The sequence below is a fragment of the Papio anubis genome, chromosome 18 (assembly GCF_008728515.1).
Source record: "Papio anubis isolate 15944 chromosome 18, Panubis1.0, whole genome shotgun sequence".
NCBI classification, from domain to species: Eukaryota; Metazoa; Chordata; class Mammalia; order Primates; family Cercopithecidae; genus Papio; species Papio anubis.
The window spans coordinates 37616111-37636842 of record NC_044993.1 but is presented as its reverse complement, the minus strand read 5'-3'; the positions used below and the strand labels follow the sequence as shown (position 1 = coordinate 37636842).

General features: G+C 38.2%; 1 pseudogene; it reads right to left on the bottom strand.

The window, feature by feature from the left end:
- Positions 1-17723: 17723 nt before the first annotated feature.
- LOC101004332 lies at positions 17724-19842 on the bottom strand (annotated as a pseudogene).
- Between the last annotated feature and the right edge of the window lie 890 nt (positions 19843-20732).

Sequence of the window (20732 nt, the reverse complement as noted above, 5' to 3'; positions counted from 1 at the left end):
ACACTTTTATATTTGTTATCATATTTTAATCCTCACAGCCACCCTGGAATAATGAAGTATGTTAAGGACACAAATGGTGTTAATGATTCCACTCTTTAAGGTTATATCTTAATTAATCAGTGAATGCACAGTTTCACAGCAGACTTTTCAAATGCTTTGGCATATGACTTCAGGTTAATGGCCTTCCCTGATGGGTGCTGCTATAGCTTGAATGTGTCCCTCAAAGTTTATATGTTGGAAACTTAATTGCCATTTTAACAGTATTAAGAGGTGGGGCCTTTAAAAGGTGATTAGGCAACGAGGGCCCACACTCACAGATGGATTAATGCCATTATCGTGGCAGTGAGTTAGTTATCATGGGAGTTGGTACTTCATAAAAGGATGAGTTTGGCCTGATTTTCTCTTTCTCATGTGCTTACTTCCACTTTCTGCCTTCTGCCATGGGATGACCCTCACCAGATGACAGTGCCATGGTTTTGGACTTCCCAACCTCCAGAAATGTGAGTCAAACAAATTTCTATTTTGTATAAATTACCCAGTTTGGGGGTATTCAGTTATAGCAAGAGAAAATGAACTAAGACAGGTACATAACATTTTGATATAACCTAAAAGCACCAATTTTTATTATTCAGTATTGTGCGCTACAGCCACCCTCAGCTGTTCTTTGACCCTACCATCCTGTTAACTAAGGATCAAGTTCAAATGCACATGGGGACAAGGAGGGAAGAGTAGTTTCGTAACAAGGGATGCATAGGGACTATGGTAAACCAGAGAACATAAGCCACTGATTGCCATGAAAAAACAAGGTCCAGGTGTTGCCAGATCTTTCACTTTCTGAAGAGAAGCTTTTAATCCAGATCCAGGTGTAATATCGCTATCTTTACATTATAACTAATCTTTTTTTCCTGTCTCTCTTTCTAACTCTATCGGCCACATCAGTCATTTTATTCCAGCAGAATTCAACCTGTACACTGTTATTTGTGTCTCCTGTCCATTCCTCATTTTTCTATTTTGATTAGTTCAGGATTGGCAATGACAACATCACTCACTCAAAACAGCCAAATCTGTATGTTGTGGGAGAACCAAATAGTCAGTCATGTCAAATTTTCTTGTGCCTGAGTACCTCCTGCACCAAAGAATTTTGATTACCATTTCTGTCTGTTTCTATTGTAACTTAAATATAATTCTAATACCATATATATCCCATTGAATGGTAATTGCCTATGTAGCTATTTCTCTCCTATTAGATAGCTCCTTAAAAGCTAAAACTTTGTTTTTCATCTTTCTGTCCCCAGTCGCTAGTCCACAATGGACCTCAAATTTTATTTAATGAGGATAGAAAGTTTTATACAGCTATTTGTAAAAGGAAAAATTTTAGTAATTTGGAAAAGTGAATAAATACTACTGTGATGTGTGTATACATATGTATGCATACACATACACAGATACACACAGACACATGCATCACACCCCTAACAATATCATCATCACACAACCAAATCCTATGGTTGACCCATTAGGAAAGATAAGGCCAAGGTTCTTTATAATCACCAATAATAATGAATGTAGTTCTGAGAACAGAAGTAGTAAGCAATGAACTTGAACCAGATGCTTCCCCAGATGCTTAAACATTTATATTGGGCTCTTGAAATACATTTCCTCCTCCTTCTTCCTCCAAGCTTCCATGACTGATCCCCATCCTATCACTTTGCTCTGAACCCCAGCCAGAGCAGCATGGACACAGGCGTCCATGTTCCTATGTTGCTTCCTCTACCTGTACACTCTGTCCCTCCTCCTGTCCTATTCATCCTTCACAGCAGCTCAAACTCCATCTTCAGTAAAGTGTCCTGGTTGCTTCAGTTACAGAAGACCTTTTCCATTTCAAAACTTTTGTAGTGCCTATAATCTAGTCCTTCAACTTTGCTGCTTTATTACATTTTAGTCTTTCCTGCGTTAATGTGTAGTTGCATCCCTAATAAATGTTTATAATTATTATAAAGAATACTGTTTTTAAAATTGTTATTCTGAAGGATGAAACAGGAATGAAGAGACAGAGATCTGGAGATTCACACTAACAAAAGTCGTTATATTGTCTGCACTAATTTTAAGATTAATAGATCCTGTGCATAGCTAAAAAATGCAAGTATCACTGAATAAATCCAGTGTTGGAATACGTTTAACTTCTGCTCAAGCAATGGCCTTTGTCTTTTTATCATGCATATTCTTGATATCTTTTTCTCTCTCATTCATTCAGCAAAATTTATTGAACTCCAACTGTGTGTCAGGCACTGATCTAGGTGCAAGGGATACAGCTGTAAACGAGAGACAAGATTTATGCTGTCACTCAGTTGACATTACATTAGAACAAGCAAACAATTTCAAACAGCAATTACCACCATGAGGAAAACCAGGTTGACAGGCTAGAGAATACCTGGGCCTGTGAGTGAGGAAACAAGCTTGGTTTGTTGATGGAACAAAGGCAACACACAAAGCCACTCAAACTAAAAGGTTTCGTCACAAGTACAAGTGTTTTATTTTTCCCCTTAAGTAGAAGTTGCTAGATTCTAGACTCTACTGGTTGCCTCACTTTATTTTTCAACATTTTAACTGAACTATAATATACATATAGGAAAGTACACAATCATAACTTTACAGCTAAATGAATTTTTTTCTCAGTGAAGACACCTGGCTATGTACTTAAATTGAGAAACTGTATATTACTGGCCACGACCATCCCGAAAAATGCCTCTTGTCCTTCTTTTCAGGGACTAACTCCCCTTTTTATCACACTTGAGGTTTACATGGTTTCTAAATGTATATGAATGGAATTAAGGTGTTATTTGGTAGTCTCTTATTGAGTGCACTACAATTTATTTCTCTATTCTACTGTTAATGGGCATTTGACTTATTTTTAGTTTTTGACTATTAAAAATACTGCTATTATGAAGGTCTTTGTACAAGCCTTTGCTATATGTATGTATACATTTGCTTAATATATAGGGTGTTTTTATTTCCAGCTTTAGTAGATGCTGCTAAAGTGGTTGAACTAACTTACACTTCTAAACCAGCAGTTAGTAAACATTCAGTCACTCCATATCTTCGCCAACACTTGATGTTCTCTGTCTTCGGCAGTTTAGCTTTTCTAATAGAATCACAATAATATCCACTATGACTTTAATTTTCATTTCCTTTATTACTAATAAGATATTGCTTTTCATATGTTTATTAGCCATTTAGATATCCTCTTTCTGAAAAGACTGTCTTTCACCTATTTTTTATTGGGTTAATTTTTCCTTTCCATGTAATTTGTGGAATTTCTTTATATATCACAAATATTTATTAGATCTATGTCTTGAAAATGAATTATCCCACTCTGCTTTTTTACTTCCTTAAATTTGGCTTTTGATCTACAAAAATTCTTAAGTTAATTTAGCGTTTCATTTTTTGCTCTATACATATATGTTTTTTCCCTTTGAGTTAATGTTTTACAAAGCCTTTGAAGAGATCATTAACTACCCAAATCTCATGAAGTGATAGAGCTGTGGATACACAGTGGCAGCAGGGAGGAATAGGTTTGGTGTCCAGATGATCCACTTGGATGCCTGTTGGTCTTGCTTGAGAGATGCTATCTGTAAATACCCAAGTACAGCAGCCATGGCTTGGAAAAGGCATAGTGAACAGGAACTCGGACTGCTCATGGTTAAGGATCTGGATCATAGCATCAGGTAAGCCACTGAGTCCAGCAGAGGTGCTAGCTAACAGTGAGGAGAATCTAAAATGGCAAAGAAGAGGGAAATGGTGACTATTAGTTCTAGCTCTGAGACCAGCTGCAAGTGGCAGGAGCTGAAGGTTATACCATTAGCCTTCATTTGAATTTCTCTTGGGAAAAGAAGCCCATTGGAGTTCTGGCAGGGGCTGTTCCCAGAAGCTCCATGAAGAGGTGAATTGGAGTGGTACACAGGGTGGACTGTAGTGCATGTGGTAATCTGCCTCATTTGGTAAATGGTGTATCCAGCAGTCCTTGCCTCAGGACCATAGACATATGATGGGTTATTAGACTTGCATCGTATATCGACCTTATATACCCAATTCTCTAATCCTTTTGTTCTCTCCTCCCACGACTGGCATGGTGGTTCTTTACTGCCATTTCTGGCTTCCCTAGCATTTCTACTTCATTTGGTGTAGGCCATCACTATTTTCATGTGTGTAGAAGCCACTCTAAAAGTGTAATTGTGCCCTCTTCCAGGGTCCTTGCCAGGATGTTAAACTCTGCATTTGACAGAGTGTTTCCTGATCAATAAATTGTGTCTTACTGAATGTTCTATCCTCTCCCTAGATCAAACACCTTCAGAGTACAGTCCCATGAACATTTTCTAGTTTCTACTCATACATGTTACCTAGGTCTTGCATCTCCTTTAGGTCTAGACCCTTTTCTCCCTTCTCAGGCCCACTATATCCCTTCCCAGGTTATCTTGGACTTGACCCTTGTTATTTATAGTCTTATTGGCCATGAGGAAAATTGGGTCATATCCTGAAGGAGTGGTTGGCATGTGTCTTGCAGGGAAGAGATGCCTGCAGTCTTCAAATAAGGGGAAGTGGTAGGCCACTAAGGTAGGTGTGCACCATTTCCATATGTTCAGAGGCTCAGGGAAACCTTGATATTTAAGGTTTTAATCTGCTTTACTTCTCCTCTTTCCTAATCAAGGTCCAGACATAATAGATGTGCCTAGGTTTAAAGTTTAACTTTCAAAACTTTGTCACTCCTGTGATGAAGTTTTGGGTCTGGTCCTCAGCTATCTCTGCCCTTAGGCTATACAAAATGTAAGCATCTTTATTTGCTACCAAGCAGGACTTCTGCATTTCCTCTTTATCTTTTCACTGCCAATTAATTACTCTCGGTCTTTCATGATCTTTTTCCACAGCATCAGAGGAGCTTAGTAATAGCTATCCAAGATGACTGTCCCTTTTTTATGGTTACCACACTGTTTCTCAAAAGCCTGCTATTGCACCAGCTTGTGAATTCCCTTCTGCTAGTATGCTATCCTAGTTAACCAGCGATAAAACTCTAATAATTGCATTGCCACCTCATGCCAGGAATGGACTGTATTCTTACCACCAACAATGAGTCCTCCTTGCCACTTGGACAGCAGCAAGTGATCCAGTTCCAAACTTTATCTCAGCATCTGCTTTCTCCATCTACTTCTAATACCAACTGTTGCAGATTTGACTCCCCAGAAAGCAGAATTTGAAATGGAGACTAGTGTACAGGAAGCTTTTGGGATCAACAATTAAGGAAGGGATGTGAATAAAGTGGTACTGAACATGAAAAGTTGGACTGTGATACAGTCTCAATAAAGTCTTCAGTCAACTGTATATGGGAACTCTATAGCTACAACCCTCAAGTTCAAGTGACAGAGCTGGGATTTTGCACATGTACATCCACCAGTTATTGAATAAGGCTGCTCTGAGAAAAGAGTATGGCCTAGAGCAGGGTGACTCCCTTAACTGAGGCAGTTGTAAAATGCTGGGAGTGCTGCCTGCAGAGAGCTTTCAGATTTTAACTCCTTTTAGAATGTGGTGTAATTTACTATATGAACAGAATGAAGAAGAATAAGTTGGCACTTTTATTTTTACTTCAACCCAAATACTTATTTCTCTCCTCTTATTGCACTGAGCCTCTGATATGGTGACAAATACAAGTAATGATAGTCAACATTTTTGTTTCATTCCTACTTTCAGGGAGGAAACCTTTTACATTTTATAATGTAATATAATAAACATCATATTTGCTGTAGGCATTTTTGTCCATACCTTTTATTAGGTATAATTTCCCTTCTCTTTCTAGTTTTTAAGGAACAAATATTGAATTTAATTAAATGTATCTTCTGTATCTGTTGAGATAATTATATAATATATTCAGATTATTCTCTTTTGTTCTATTCACATGGCAAATTATAGTAATTTTAAAATGCTAAACTGGAGAGATGGGGGACAAGATGGGTGACTAGATACACCAGGAAACACTGCTCCCATGGAAAGGGACCAAAATATCAGGTAAACCAATGTAATTTGAGCAGATCTTCAGAGAGAAAATACTGAGAGTGGATGGAGAGGTGACACAGACTCAGAGGCTGAAATGGGGCAAAATTTGGAACCCTGCATGGTGTACTCAAATTCCAGGGCTAGTTCCTAGCAAAAAGGCTCCTGGGAAAGGGTTGAGTGAAGGGATTGAGGCACAGGCACTCTCACCACTGATCTCTGGGATCCCAGATATGGAGGTTCCTGTGACTCCCATAAACATTTGAACTAGAAAGGGGATCTGCTGAGAGAGTAAGCACAGACAGGCCTTCAGCCAGTGTGGAGTCCAGGGACTTTTGTGTGTGGAACAGCTCCGGTGGAGTGGGGCCATAGGCACCCATCCCCCAGGGCTCCCCATCTCCCTCTGAGAAGCTCTAGCCCCAACTGACTGCGGGGCCAGGAGAGAAGAGAACTAGCTTCCCCATGGGACTGGGGCATGTGTGTTCTGCAGGCCATCCTGCTCACCAGCCCCTTGCTATGCTTCTGCTTGGCTTTCCTGCAGGATCATGTGCCCAGTACAGTCTCTGCTTCCCTGCCTGGGTGCTTTGCTCCACCTGAGTACTTTTCCAGTGACCTGGGAGAACTTTGGATCCCCCAGTACAGCCAGAGCCCAAAACTAAGCCATGGGCCAGTCAACACTAGACAGTGTTAAGCTGAGATCTGTGGCCAGAACTCAGGCTGGGGAAGAGCCCCAACTCTCAGAGCACTGACGGGTGAGACATGCAGGTTTGTGAGCCAGTGTGGGAGCAGGGTGTGCCTTTCTCTACAGGGCCAATCCAGAAATGGTGTGGCCTATCTCACTGCTTCAGCCTCTACCCAGTGAGTCCCATAGCCAAGAACACCTAACGTAAGAAACATGGGTGTGGTGCCCGTGATTGGAGGCGCTACCCCAAGGTCCAGGGGCAGACCTGGTGAGCAGGTCATTTTTCTCTTCCTTACCACTGTAGAGCACATCTGTAAATATGAGGAAATACAAAAGAGGCACATGGCTAAGAGCCTATCTACCAGCCATACTCTTAAATGCCAGCTACTGGATAGCAGTTTGACCTACACCACCAAAATTATTCTGCTAACACCTGTGAATCCAAGGGTAAGAATCCAGCCACATGTAAGCCCTATACAGAGCCTTGGCACTCTGAAAGCATACAGAAACTAAGCCAACTGAGTGTACTCATCTTACACTACAACTGAAAGAACACCAACCTTCCCAGATAAGAAAGAATCAGTGCAAGAACTCTGGAAATTCAAAAGGTCGGAGTGTCTCCTTACCTCCAAATGAACCCACTAGCTACCTAGCAATGGTTCTTAACCACGCTGAACTGGTAGACATAGAATTCAGAATCTGGATGGCAAGAAAGCTTATTGAGATTTAGAAAAAAGTTGAAACCCAACCCAAGGAATCCAAGAAATCCAGTAAAACAATTCAAGAGGTGAATGATAAAATCACCATTTTAAAAAATAACCAAACAGCTTCTGGAACTGAAAAATTCACTATAATAATTTGATAATACAATCAGAAATATTAACAGAAGAATAGACCAAGCTGAAGAAAGAACCTCAGTGCTCAAAGACCAGTTCTTCAAATCAACTCATCAGATAAAAATTTTTTTAGAAACTACAGAAATTAAAAAAACCTCTGAGAAATATGGGATTATGTAAAGACAAAAAACTTATGGCTCATTTGCATTCCTTAGAGAGAAGAAAAGAAAGCACCTTGGGAAATATATTTGAAGACATAGTCCACAAAGATTTCCCTAATCTCACTAGAGGTTAACAGAAAAATTCAAGAAATACAGAGAACCTTGGCTAGATACTATACAATATAACCATCTCCAAGGCACATGGTCATCAGATTCATCAAGGTCAACACAAAAGAAAAAATTTTAAAGGCAGCTAAAGAGAAGGGTAAGGTTGCATAAAAAGAAAATCCTTTTAGGCTAACAGTGGACTTCTCATCAGAACCTTACAAGCCAGAAGAGATTAGAGGCCTAATTTCAGTACCCTTAAAGAAAATAAATTTCACCAGGGAATTTAATATCCCACCAGATGAAGCTGCATCAGCAAAGGAGAAATAAAATCCTTCTCAGACAACCAAACACTGAGGAAATTCGTTACCACTGGACCACCCTTACAAGACATGGAATTGAAAGAACGACACCTGCTACCACAAAAACACACTTAAGCACATAGCCCACAGACACTATAAAGCAACTACACAATCAAGTCTACATAACAATCAGCTAACAATACAATGACAGTATCGAAATCTTATGTATCAATACTAACCCTGAATGTAAATGAGCTAAATGCCCCACTTAAAAGACATAGAGTAGCAAGCTGGATAAAAGACAAGCCAACCCTCTGCTGTCTTCCAGAGAATCATCTCATATAACAAAACCCACATGGGCTCAAGGTAAAGGTGTGATTAAAGATCTACCATGCAAACAGAAAACAAAAAAGAGTGGGAGCTGCTATTCTTAGATCAGATAAACAGACTTTAAAGAAGGACACTGCATAATGATAAAGGGTACAATTCAATCAGACTTGACTATTCTGAATATATATGCACCCAACATTGGAGCATCCAGATTCATAAAATAAGTTCTTAACCTACAAAAAGGCTTAGCCACACAATAACAGTGAGAGACTTCAACACCTCACTGACAGTGTTAGACCACTGAGGAGGAAAACTAATAAAGAAATTCTGGACTTAAGCTCAATACTTGACAAATTGAACCTAATAGACATCTGTGGAATATTCCACCCAACCACCATAGAATATACATTCTTCTCCTCTGTGTGTGGAACATATTCTAAGATCAACCACATGCTCGGTCATAAAGCAAGTCTCAATAAATTCAAAAAAATCAAATCATACCCAAGCACACTTTCTGATCATGGTGCAACAAAAATAGAAATCAATACCAAGAAGATCTCTTAAAACTATTATTGTTTATACCTATTATATTATTATGTCTAAACAATAATAGTTATATGTTATTATGTAATAATATATACAATAATATAACTATTATTATGGTAATAGTTACCTAGATACTTACTATATGGTAATAGTTACAATATGGTAATAGTTACCTAGATAACTATATTACTATAGATAACTATATTTTATATATAGTTATATACATATATAACTACATAAGTATAGTTACAATATGTATATAATGCATATATAACTATATATGTAATATAGTTACATACAATATAGTTATATATGTATAAAATACATATATAGTTGTGTATAATTGTTATAGTTATATATATTATAGTTATATATAGTTATATATAATACAGTTATATATGTATATAATACATATATAACTATATTTGTATTATAGTTATATATGTATATAACTATAGTGTTTTATAGATACATAAATATATATATACACACAACACTTAGATTCTTAGGATAAACCCAACTTAGTTTTTTATTCCTTTTACACATCTTTTGAAATTTTTTTGCAGAATTTTGGATTAAAATTTTTACGTCTATGCTTTTGAGATATTGGTCTATCAGTTTCCTTCATTGTTCTGCTTGTCAGATTTTGCTTTCAAGGTCATAGTGACTTTATTAAATGAATCAATAAATTTTCTCTCTATTTGCATAAGACTGGTATATATTCCCTAACTGTTTGGACCAATTCAATACTAAGTCCATTTGAGGCCAGGGTTTGTTTGTGAGAAGGTTTTTATTGAGGAATCTTTTTTTTTTTTTTCTTTTATTACTAGATATAAGACCATTTAGATTTTTTCTGTCTTCCTAAGTCAGTTTTAATAAGCTATAATTTATTAATGCATCCATTTTATCTTAATTATCGAAAGTTTTTTCTTAGATTCTCATCCTCCTTCTGCTACTTTCTACATGTTTTTTTCTCCCTTTTGCCTTGAACTGCTTTTTAATTGGAGATTGCTTTGAGTGAAAAAGTGGCTGAGACTATTGAACTTCTCCACACTTTCATTCTCTTCAGCATCTTGACCCTCAAGTCTTCCTCCCAATGCCTTCAAAAAGATATCTTTTAAAATTTTATTCAGCATTGCTAGTTTTTCTTCTACTCATCCATGTTAGTTCAAAATGTAAATACTGTCCATATTGTTAAAATAAATATCTGACTGATAAATGTAAATTACATGCTGTAATTAATCTATCTCATATTGAAATAATGTTATGAATATTTTTTTTGCAGGAAAACCCCTGATTATTCTTATATTGCATTCTATTTCTCCTCTATTATATAGCAATCTCCTTAGACACAGAGACCATGTATCTGCATAGAGAAATAAATTTGAATCCAGATACTGAATACTTATTTATGCAATGCGAAAAAACACTAGAATTATTACTTTCAGCATATTAGAGGTTCTCAATTAATGTAGTCTATTATTGTCATTACTATTATAAGTATATTATTCTATTTCTCCAATGCAATTCTCAGTAAAACAATAAAGAAAGTTACTACACTAATAGAATTTGTGAGAATGACTTAGCTATTTATCAAATTGGGCCAACTTAGTTTAATGGACAAAGCAATCATCATGTAAAACTAAGTCCTTAATTCTTCTCTTACCTAAAAAACAGACTATACTTATTACTACTTATATTAATCTCCTTATTAAGATCAGGAATTACTAAGTTTTACACTACACACATACATACCACAGTGTAACAGTCATCAAATACATATACTCCAAAGGGAAGTTTGTGTAGACAGATGAAAAATTATCTGATAAATTCAAAATTTAACCAAATTTGTCCACCCTCTTTGTTTAAGTATTTTAGATAAAGGTAAATTTTAACGAATGTAAACTCTTCCAATTTGTCTGAATATAAGCCAACTTCATTAAATGCTTTCTGAGTTTCTGTTTTGTTTTGAGAGCCCACAGTGTCAAGCAGTTAATATTTGCCAAAATAGCCCATGTCATTGAGACAGAAATTAAGTCATCTGGACCAAACTTTGTAGGAACAGCCATATTTTAAAAAATTGAGATAAATTCTGGCTGCAGGTCGAAATGATAGTGATAGCAAAACTTCAACTGCTAGTTAGCTTGGTTAAACTCTGCTCTGAAATGTCTTTTGTTAACCTGAACTCTCTATTTAGAACTCCATTACCCTGTGTTTAAAACAAAGGCACCTCATTCAAAGCAGGCTATAATTGCAGTCTTTCAGCAAAACAGCATTTACCAAAACATGTCTTTTAGAATGTGGTACAATTTATCACCCCCACGGTGCATGACACGCAATTACATTTGTCACTGCTTTAATTGGATGTTACATGTCAGTAATGACTCATCAGCCCCAGAAGTTATGAAAGATGAATTCCTTACTACCATACTTTAGAATTTGCTCCAAAAATAAAACTAAAGAAGAGTTTATTTCTCACTCGGGGTAGAAGCTACATTTGGGAAAAACACTAATCCGTGCTTTAGAAAAATAACTATGTATTTCATTTATTGACAGCAAGATGATTGCCTGCAATGTTTCTCATTACCCCTAGATCACAAATGAGTAAATCACTGTCAGACAAACCAAGGTTAAAACTGAGTGTGTACATTTTAACAAGATGCAGAAAAAAAAATTAAAAAACCTCCATCACTAGGAGAGAATTGTTAATTTAGAGAATTTTTCAGATTCTGTGATCTGATAAGCTCTGCAACCCAGTCATCGCTGAAATTAAATTAGGTTTCAGAAAATGAATATTTCATTTTTAAGATTCTGTTGCCTGGAGACCTGGGAAGAGAAAGCTGGTTTAGCCCAAGACAGGAGAGATGTTATAAGGGGCAGCATTTTCTATGGGAAACTGCCAGAGAATGCCTAGGAAAAATTACACAAGGGAGACAAACAATGATGATGGTACAAATGGATTCATTACAAATGCCACAATGCATGTTATTTCTTCCAAGCTGAAGAAGTCTCACTCTACCCTTCACCCGTATTATTCAGACTTAAATTAGGAAAAATATCATCACACTGTAGACGCAATCTACCTACCTTTTGTTTTAACAGACACAAGGGGGGAAAAAAGCAAAGCAAATGTAACCTCAGTGGCAAAGCAAAGGATGCTTTTTCTACCAAGGATGTTCACCAAGGTATAGGGCTACGTAAACCTAATTCTACATGTTGCTTGGGTCTATAGTCACCTGGTTACATGTATTTTAATCAGCATGATAAACATTGATTACACTCCTTTCACTATCAGTGAAGCTACATGGCTTTAAGAGATCTTCCACATTTTGGGTGTGGTGGAATGCTAATTGTTTCCCAGAATCTATAATAGCAGAATCCCCTGAGCTTTACCTGGGTGCAAGATTACTCATCTGAAGATTACTTCTCCCAGCCTTGCTTGTAGGTAGGTGTGAACATTGCACTGTGTTTGACCAATGAGATGCCGGCGGAAGCCAAGTTTGTAACTTGAGATCATATTTTTTTAATAAGGAGGCCCCTTCTTGTGGGCTGGAGTGGGAAGGTGAAGGTGTGGGCCAGATTTAATCATGTGAAGCTATATGTAGGGCATAACAGAGCAACACAAAGAAGTAACCTGGGTCCTTAAATAATCTCATGGAACAAGGTAATTTAATCAATCTGTACCTCCTGCCCAATTATAAACTGTAAGGTGAGAGGTAAATAAAATGTTTATCCATTAGTCTGTACTGAGGGTATCTTTTTATAGCAATATAGCCTTTACCCTAACTTTCGATTTTAACAGACAGTGTCAAGAGATTGTTTTTCCTCCTATCATTTGTTTAACTTTACCACCATTCTACCCACTCTTGATTCTCATCTTCCTTTCTCAGTTCATTGTAGTAGATACAAATTGGGATTGCAACCTAACTTTTCAAGACCTTATTTGTGCCACCCCTTTTTTTTCTGGTTACTGCTATCCCCTACCTAATCCCCATCCAGAATTTTAACGTGTGTTCCAAACGTGAAATGCATCTACCTATGTGACCCTGTCTCCATGATCACAGTGATTGCCTAAGAAATAGGCACATGCCACATGCAGGAACAGTCAGAATTCTTTCCTAGGATCTTCCTGGGGAATGGGCACTTTCTCTCTTGTGAAATAGATTCCCTGACTTGTGAAGGATTTCTTACAGTGGGAAAGAATGAGGCTGATTTAAGGAAAGGAAGAAGACAAATCCCAGTGCTTGTCTCCAGTTATCCTAAGCCAGAGTCCTAAATTTCCCAGGTCATATGAATTCCCCCCAAAATTATCCTGATATAGGCTAGTTTGAGCTGGCTTCTGTCCTTAGCAAATAAAAGATTTCTGATTAATACTCTCTGGGAATTAACTTCATTATTGCAACACTGTCCTATTATACTTAAAACACCCAGGCTTTTGTTGTAATTTCTCCCAGAACCATCAAGAAGCAAACAATAAACGATTTAGAAAACCCAATGTCATATAATACCTGGTTTTAGATCTATTTCTTATATATGATTAAATTTCACTCTTTAAAGCATGATTTTATTCTTCCAGGCTAAACATAAGTTGCTGCAATCCATAAATGCTACTCTAATTTTGTTCCTGCCATGCTACACCAAATGATCAGTTCAAAGCAGCAGCTAGATCATAAGAGAAAAAAGTATATTTCTGTTCGACTACTCAGCACATGACATGGAGGTTAACCACCTTGAGAAAGAAAAAAAATCATAATGCTAAATCTAAAAGCACATACCACACCACAAGAATAACTGCTCTTTTCAGCACATCTGAATGTTGGAAAACTAAAAGGTTGATCAGCTGTCTGTTCATAAAGTGAAGGCCATCTTACAGGCCAGGTTTGATTAAAGAATTAATCTCAGTGATCTAACTGAATCACTTTTAAAAAGAAATTGAAGGGGAAAGAGGCAGGCACTTCTAACTTTAGAGTGGAGTACTCTGAGAATCTTACAGAGATGGATGTAACTGGCTGCATTAGTGGTGACTGGGTAGTTTCCATATTGCCAGCGCAGTATGATCATTTAAGATAAGGCACTCTCTTTGAATAACTGATGAACGGTAATTCTCCCTAGCAGACCAAGACTTAATTTTAACCAAATAAAAGTGCTTGCTGGAAAGGGTATGAGAACCATTTCCGAGGTGTGAGAGCGCATGTGCAATACACGTTTAAGGAATAATTTCTTTCATGTTCTTTGGCACCAGAGCTACTCTCAAGAATCAAAGTAGAGAAAAATTCCTATGACGAATAGGGTCTGACAGGGGCCACTATATCAAAATTCTCTCTCCAGCTGCCAGTCATCACTGATTGACAGAGTAGACAGTCCCTGTTCCTAGAGTCGTAAAGATGAACTTATTTTTAATCTAATATCCAGTAGGAATGTGTCCTAGCCTTCTACTATGATTTCATGGCTCGTACTAATATTCTATTTTAGCAAGGACTAAGAGACACCCCTAAGGAAGAAAAGTTGTAGAAAGTGAGTCATGGTTTTCCTTTTCCTTATAATTCCTAATTGTTCACAGCATAACTGTTTTTCCTTGGACTATATCTTTGTGGGTGTCTACCAATTTACAAAGCTGGGTCAAGAAATAATTTCCTTTTTTCTTCGATTAAGTAATGAGTAGTTATTGTGTAAATGAATCCATAGAATTATTACACAGGATAGAAAAGAGAAAGTACTAGACGTTCTTTTCTAAGAAGTTAATAATCCATTTGAGGGGAAGACAGAACTCAGAGTAGAAATCAATTTAAAACTTCAAAAGACAGAAGTCCACTTGAGTGTACTTCTGCGTAAGTGGAACAGACTGATATTTCTTAAATTTCAGTCTCATGCATGATAATCTGATGCCGTTTTTCTCTTGTTACTTTCATATGCCACTGGAATTATTATTTACTCAGTGTTTTTATGTAAGTGAAATAATTTATTTTTTTCCTTAAATAACCTCATAATCAAAGGAAACTTTAGATAACTACCATGAATGGAAACAGCCTTATTTGCCATGAATTAGAAAATATAAAAGCAAATATACTGTCAGGTTGGTGCGACAGTAATTGCGGTTTTTGCCATTGCTTTTAATGGCAAAACCCACAATTACTTTTGCACGACTCTAATAAAAATAAAATAATGTTAAAGTTTCAGCTATGTTTGCCTGCTAAAGGGGCTGAGAACTACTATGCATCTGTAAAATCTCAAATCACTTTTCTTTCACCCAAAGTCATCATGATACCACCAGTAGTATGTTTCCCATACTTAGGGAGACATTAGTTAAGAGTAACAGTGAAAGGAATTCAGAAGAGGGAACAATCTGTGGGTCTGGTGATCTGCTAAGGCTTCGTGGAAAGGCTTTGTGGAAGATGGAAGATTTGAGTAGAGCTTGAATCCATAGTCATAGTTGTCCAACTACTGGACCCAGGGGCAGAAATGATTTGGGCATTTAGAGAGAAGAGTTGAGACATCGAAGTAGTATGCAAGTGATGCTAAGCTTGCTTTCATAATCGACCATCACATCTGACCTAGGACTTAAAAAATGATGGCCAATTAACATTTACTAGTTGCTTCCTCTGTTCCAAACACTAAACTAGGCATTTTTGCATGTTTCCTCTTTCTATCCTAATAACATAAGGTACCTGTTATTATCCTCATTTTATAGATAAGTAAACCAAGGCACAGACTAACTCAAGGTCACATAGCTTTAAAAGTAATTGAATTGGGGATTTCAATCCAGTTCCTTCTGTGTCTCCAAAGCCCATATCTTCTACTTCACACTATGTTTACGGTGAAACTATGAGGTGACAACCATTGGTCATCTCAGGCAGTTCTCATGAAAAGACTCTATAGTAGAAGCTAAGAATGGAGAAGAGAGGAGGGGAGCTTCTCCTTTGCTATGTCCCTGAACGACCTGAGTGACGGAAGCTAATAAACACCCAGGTAGACGTGAGCATTCCAGCGTTTTCTTTGCTTCTGGAATGCCATAATTTGTCCTTCAGCAGTGAAAACAAGAGCTTCTAGTGAGTTCTCCCTACTCCGAAACTGGAAAATATCAGCTGTGCCTATCAGCAGCATCAGTGACCAAAAGTTGACCTTGCTTAGTTAATCAGTAGAGAAACTAATCAGTTGGAAAAATGCAAATTTTTTTTCTGTACAGACTTGGAAACTCATTACACTGAACCACTCCTTAAATTAAGTTTAGAGTAGTGACTCAAAATCTGGGTCAGATAAGGAACAACGTAAAGCTGTAATAAGCAGGTTTGAGAGCAGGAGCACTCTTTGAATCCCATCATTGAAGGCATTTGTGTTCATTTCTTCTTAGGCCCCTTAACTGTGTCTACAGAACCGCAAATGGCCAACTCAGTTTGGATTGGATTGTTTTTTCTAGCTGTCCCATATTTATGTGGATGAAAATTTTCTTGTAATGCATTTTAGTTTCAGTTTGAACAGTGCCCTCTGATCCTTTAGCCCAACTGTCAAACCTTAAGCTACTTTATTTTTCCAAACAAACGGTGAATTGCTATAAGCTATTACCTGGGTCATCAGATTCCAGAGGTGAACATCTCATGGACTAACCCTGTCCATTGCTACCTGGAACCCCTGGGTCACTGTGAGAAAGCACAACTGTGTCTTTGTTTTTGAAATGCTAATTATGATTTAAAATCAGTGACTGTCATTCAATGCCTCAGGCGGACAACAAACAGTGGTACACCATTTCCTTTTCTCATTCCCCCCAAATGATAAAGCAGTTTTAATAAAATTAGCCCTGGGGCGGGCGCGGTGGCGGTGGCTCATGCCTGTAATCCCAGTACTTTGGGAGGCCTAGGCAAACAGATCACCTCGAGGCTGGGAGTTCGAGACCAGCCTGTCTAACATGGTAAAACCCCGTCTCTACTAAAAATACAAAAATTATCTGGGCGTGGTGGCACATGCCTGTAGTCCCAGCTACTCGGGAAGCTGAGGCATGAGAATCACTTGAACCCAGGCAGCAGAGGTTGCAGTGAGCCAAGATCAAGAAAATTAGCCCTGTCCCTCTGCATTCTTGCTAACTTCCCTTCCAGTGTGCCTTGGAGAATGTGTGATCGATTCCCAGGCACATCAGCTCAGAAGGCATCTGCCAGAAAGTGGCACCGAGGAAGAAGACATTTAACGCAATGCACAGTGTTTCTGTGCAGTAGGAGATTCTCTAAGTCAGTACTTCTGTTTTGTGATGAAATCATCAGCAACAAGAAAGAGTTGTCTAGAATTTTAAAACAAAATGCCTTAGGATTCCAAATAAATGTTATTTTAACTAATGCTTTCACTACTTTACGCACCTACTATGTTCCTGGCATCAGGCCAAGTTGCTGGAGGTTCAAAAGTTAATTGGACAAAATACTTTGAAAAGCTCACAATGGAACTCATAGGTGAGGCAGATGAATTGTGACAAGTGAGACACGTGCAATGATAGAAGTGTCTACAGATGCAACAGTGGTGCCATTTTCTCTTTCTCCCTTAAAAATCTTAAAGTTAACAATAGGTAGAACTTTAACCTGGAGATGATATGATAGGAAAGGCTGTGGATATCAATTGCTGTCGTCAGATAGTCAAAGAGTTACCACAGAGAAGGTAAAATAGCATTTCTTTCACTTTTTTGTGTGTGAAAGAGCATGCTTCATTGGAAAGCAGACTGCTGCACAGTGACCAACAGACAGGCCACCCAGTGGACACTTACACATCGTACTCCAAAAGACACAGGATGTTTTGCTAATAAAAGTCAATGGGAACAGGGATTCCTCTGGGCAACTACCCCAACCTCATCCCTTTCAGGGACTGAGAAATCTCCCAACCATTTTCCTGATGGCAGCTGTGGTTCACTAGAGACACAGCCCCTCAGGGGTGCCTTCCTGTTTCTTATAAAGAATATTTTCTTTAGATTTTTTGAAGTCTTCATTTGTTACTTTCATTCTACACTCTCTTAAGGCCATCAGACCAGCTTCTGTGCAGATTGCCTTGATGTCAGCACCAGAGAGGTCATTTTTAGCCACGATCAAGTCGTCCAGGGTTACATCATCAGCCAGCATCATCCTGCTTGTGTGAATCTGAAAGATGCGCTTCTTGGTCTTTTTGTCAGGCAGGAGGAACTCAATATTCCTGTCAATGTGGCCTGGTCTGATAAATGCTGGATCCAAAGTTTCTATTCGGTTTGTGGCTGTGATAACTTTTACATCTCCCCTAGAATCAAATCCATCCAACTGGTTCAGCAGTTCCAACATTGTTCACTGAATTTCTTTCTCAGCACCAGAATTGGAGTCATATCTTTTTGTCCCAATGGCATCAATTTCATCAATAAACACGATGGACGGTGCATGTTCTTCAGCAACTCGAAACAATTCTCATACGAGTTTGGGACCATTACCTAGGTACTTCTGAATAAGTTCAGAGCCAACCACTGAGTGGTACCATCACCTAGGTACTTCTGAATAAGTTCAGAGCCAACAACCTAGTGGCTGAGGTTTGGTTTGCTACTGCTTTGGCTAACAAGGTTTTACCTGTGCCAGGTGGACCATAGAGAATGACCCCCTTGGGAGGCTTTTTACCCGTTTCTTCATAATATTCAGATGGGTGAGAGGAAGCTCCACAGATTTCTTAATTTCCTGAATTTGGTTGTCCAACCCCCCAATATCCGCATAGGTCTCCTGGGGGGTCTTTTCCACCTTCATCACTGTGACCAGGGGATCCGTGTCATCCATCAGCACCCCTATCACTGCATGCACCTTGTGAATGAGCAGGACCAAGCAGCCAGGTTCCAGCAGATCCTTGTCTACAAATGAAAGAATGATGACGTTGTGTTCTGAGCCCACAGATGTAGACAAGATGGCATGATTGTCATCAATGATCTCTTCCAAGGTTCCTACTGACATCAGGGTCCCCCTCAGATCATCCACTTTTGATCTTTCCTCCTCTTGCTTTTCTTCTAATGGTTTCGTTTGTTCCTGATTTATAATGATTTCTTCTTCCATGAGAAGATAGACTTTAATTCTCTCTAACTTCAGTAATTTTAACTGGCACTGAGTGTGAGGTGTCACCATTGGCACTTTGCTGGCAGCATCGGGTCCCTTTGTTTTCTTCTTCTTTTTCCCCACTCTAGCTGGTACAGGAGGGTTATATTTCTTTTTCTTGTCCTTGTCATCCTTCTTGCCACCTCCAGGACCATGACTACGGCTCTGACTTTGACCCATCTTGCCTTGGCCACTTGAGCTGCTGCTGCCGGAGTAAAATAATATTTCTCTGCATTGCTCAAGAAAGCTTATCTGGTTAAATACCTACAAGAGGTATTTTAATTTGACATCAGTAGGAACTTTCTCCTAAGTAAGGTATTCCCCTGAGATGCTATCTTCTTTGAGACTTACCAAACTATCCTATTTTTATGCTACAAGAGGCAAGTCATACATTTTTCCACCTTGCTAGGCAAGTTTCTTTGCCATCAGCTTACTTCTTTCATGAGAACCTCTCATCTTTATGCTCTGTGCAGAGACAGGCACACTTAGCTGTGTTGTACCTCATGATTCCACCTCACCCCATTCTAGCTAATTGATCCATGATCAGATCTGTAACCCAGGGCCAGGCAATCATTGGCTCTCTTTCCTGAAAACTTGAATTAAGAGCCAAAGAGACTGTGGTCGTTCAGTCACATGTGTCCAGTTGGTAGACTCATGACTCATGGTACTGTTGGGCTGTGTGCATAGAAATATAGCCAGCTCATGGAGAGGATGTGGAGAAATAAGAACACTTTTACACTGTTGGTGGGACTGTAAAATAGTTCAATCATTGTGGAAGACAGTGTGGCGATTCCTCAAGGATCTAGAACTAGAAATACCATTTGACCTAGCCATCCCATTACTGGGTATATACCCAAAGGATTATAAATCATGCTGCTATAAAGGCACATGCACACGTATGTTTATTGCAGCACTATTCACAATAGCAAAGACTTGGAACCAACCCAAATGCCCATCAATGATAGACTGGATTAAGAAAATGTGGCACATATACTCCATAGAATACTATGCAGCCATAAAAATGGATGACGAGTTAATGGGTGCAGCACACAAACATGGCACATATATACATATGTAACAAACCTGCACGTTGTGCACATGTACCCTAGAACTTAAAGTATAATAATAAAAATAAATAAGTAAATAAATAAATAAGCAAGAAAAAAAAAAGAAGAAATATAGCCAGCTCAAAGAGAGGCTGCCAAGAAAACAGGACTATGGCAGAACACAGACGCTAAGAGAGAGAAACAGGACCAAATAGCTCCTGAAACTGAGAGTGGGGTTTTCATTTCTTCTGATTTCTAGTTCTTATGGCATTGGCTGTGACTGTGAGTTTGCCCATCAAATCCTTAAAACAGTCCTTTCTTCCTTGAGCTAGATTCAGTATGTGTCTGTCTCATACAACCAATGATACCTACTCTAAAATTACCAAATATAAACAAGTTTATATTTCTCCTTCAAGAATTAAATAGCATCTCTACACACTTCTGCCTGCAACCTTGAACAAAATTATCCTTTAATTAAACATTGTTCCTGGAACTTCATTTTTATAATTGTTATTATATTATCGTCCTTTTCTTTTGTTCTTACACATGGAGAATAGTTTGAGAGGATCCAAAAATGCTGAAGTCAGAATCATTTTCCTCCAGAGTTGGGAATTAGTG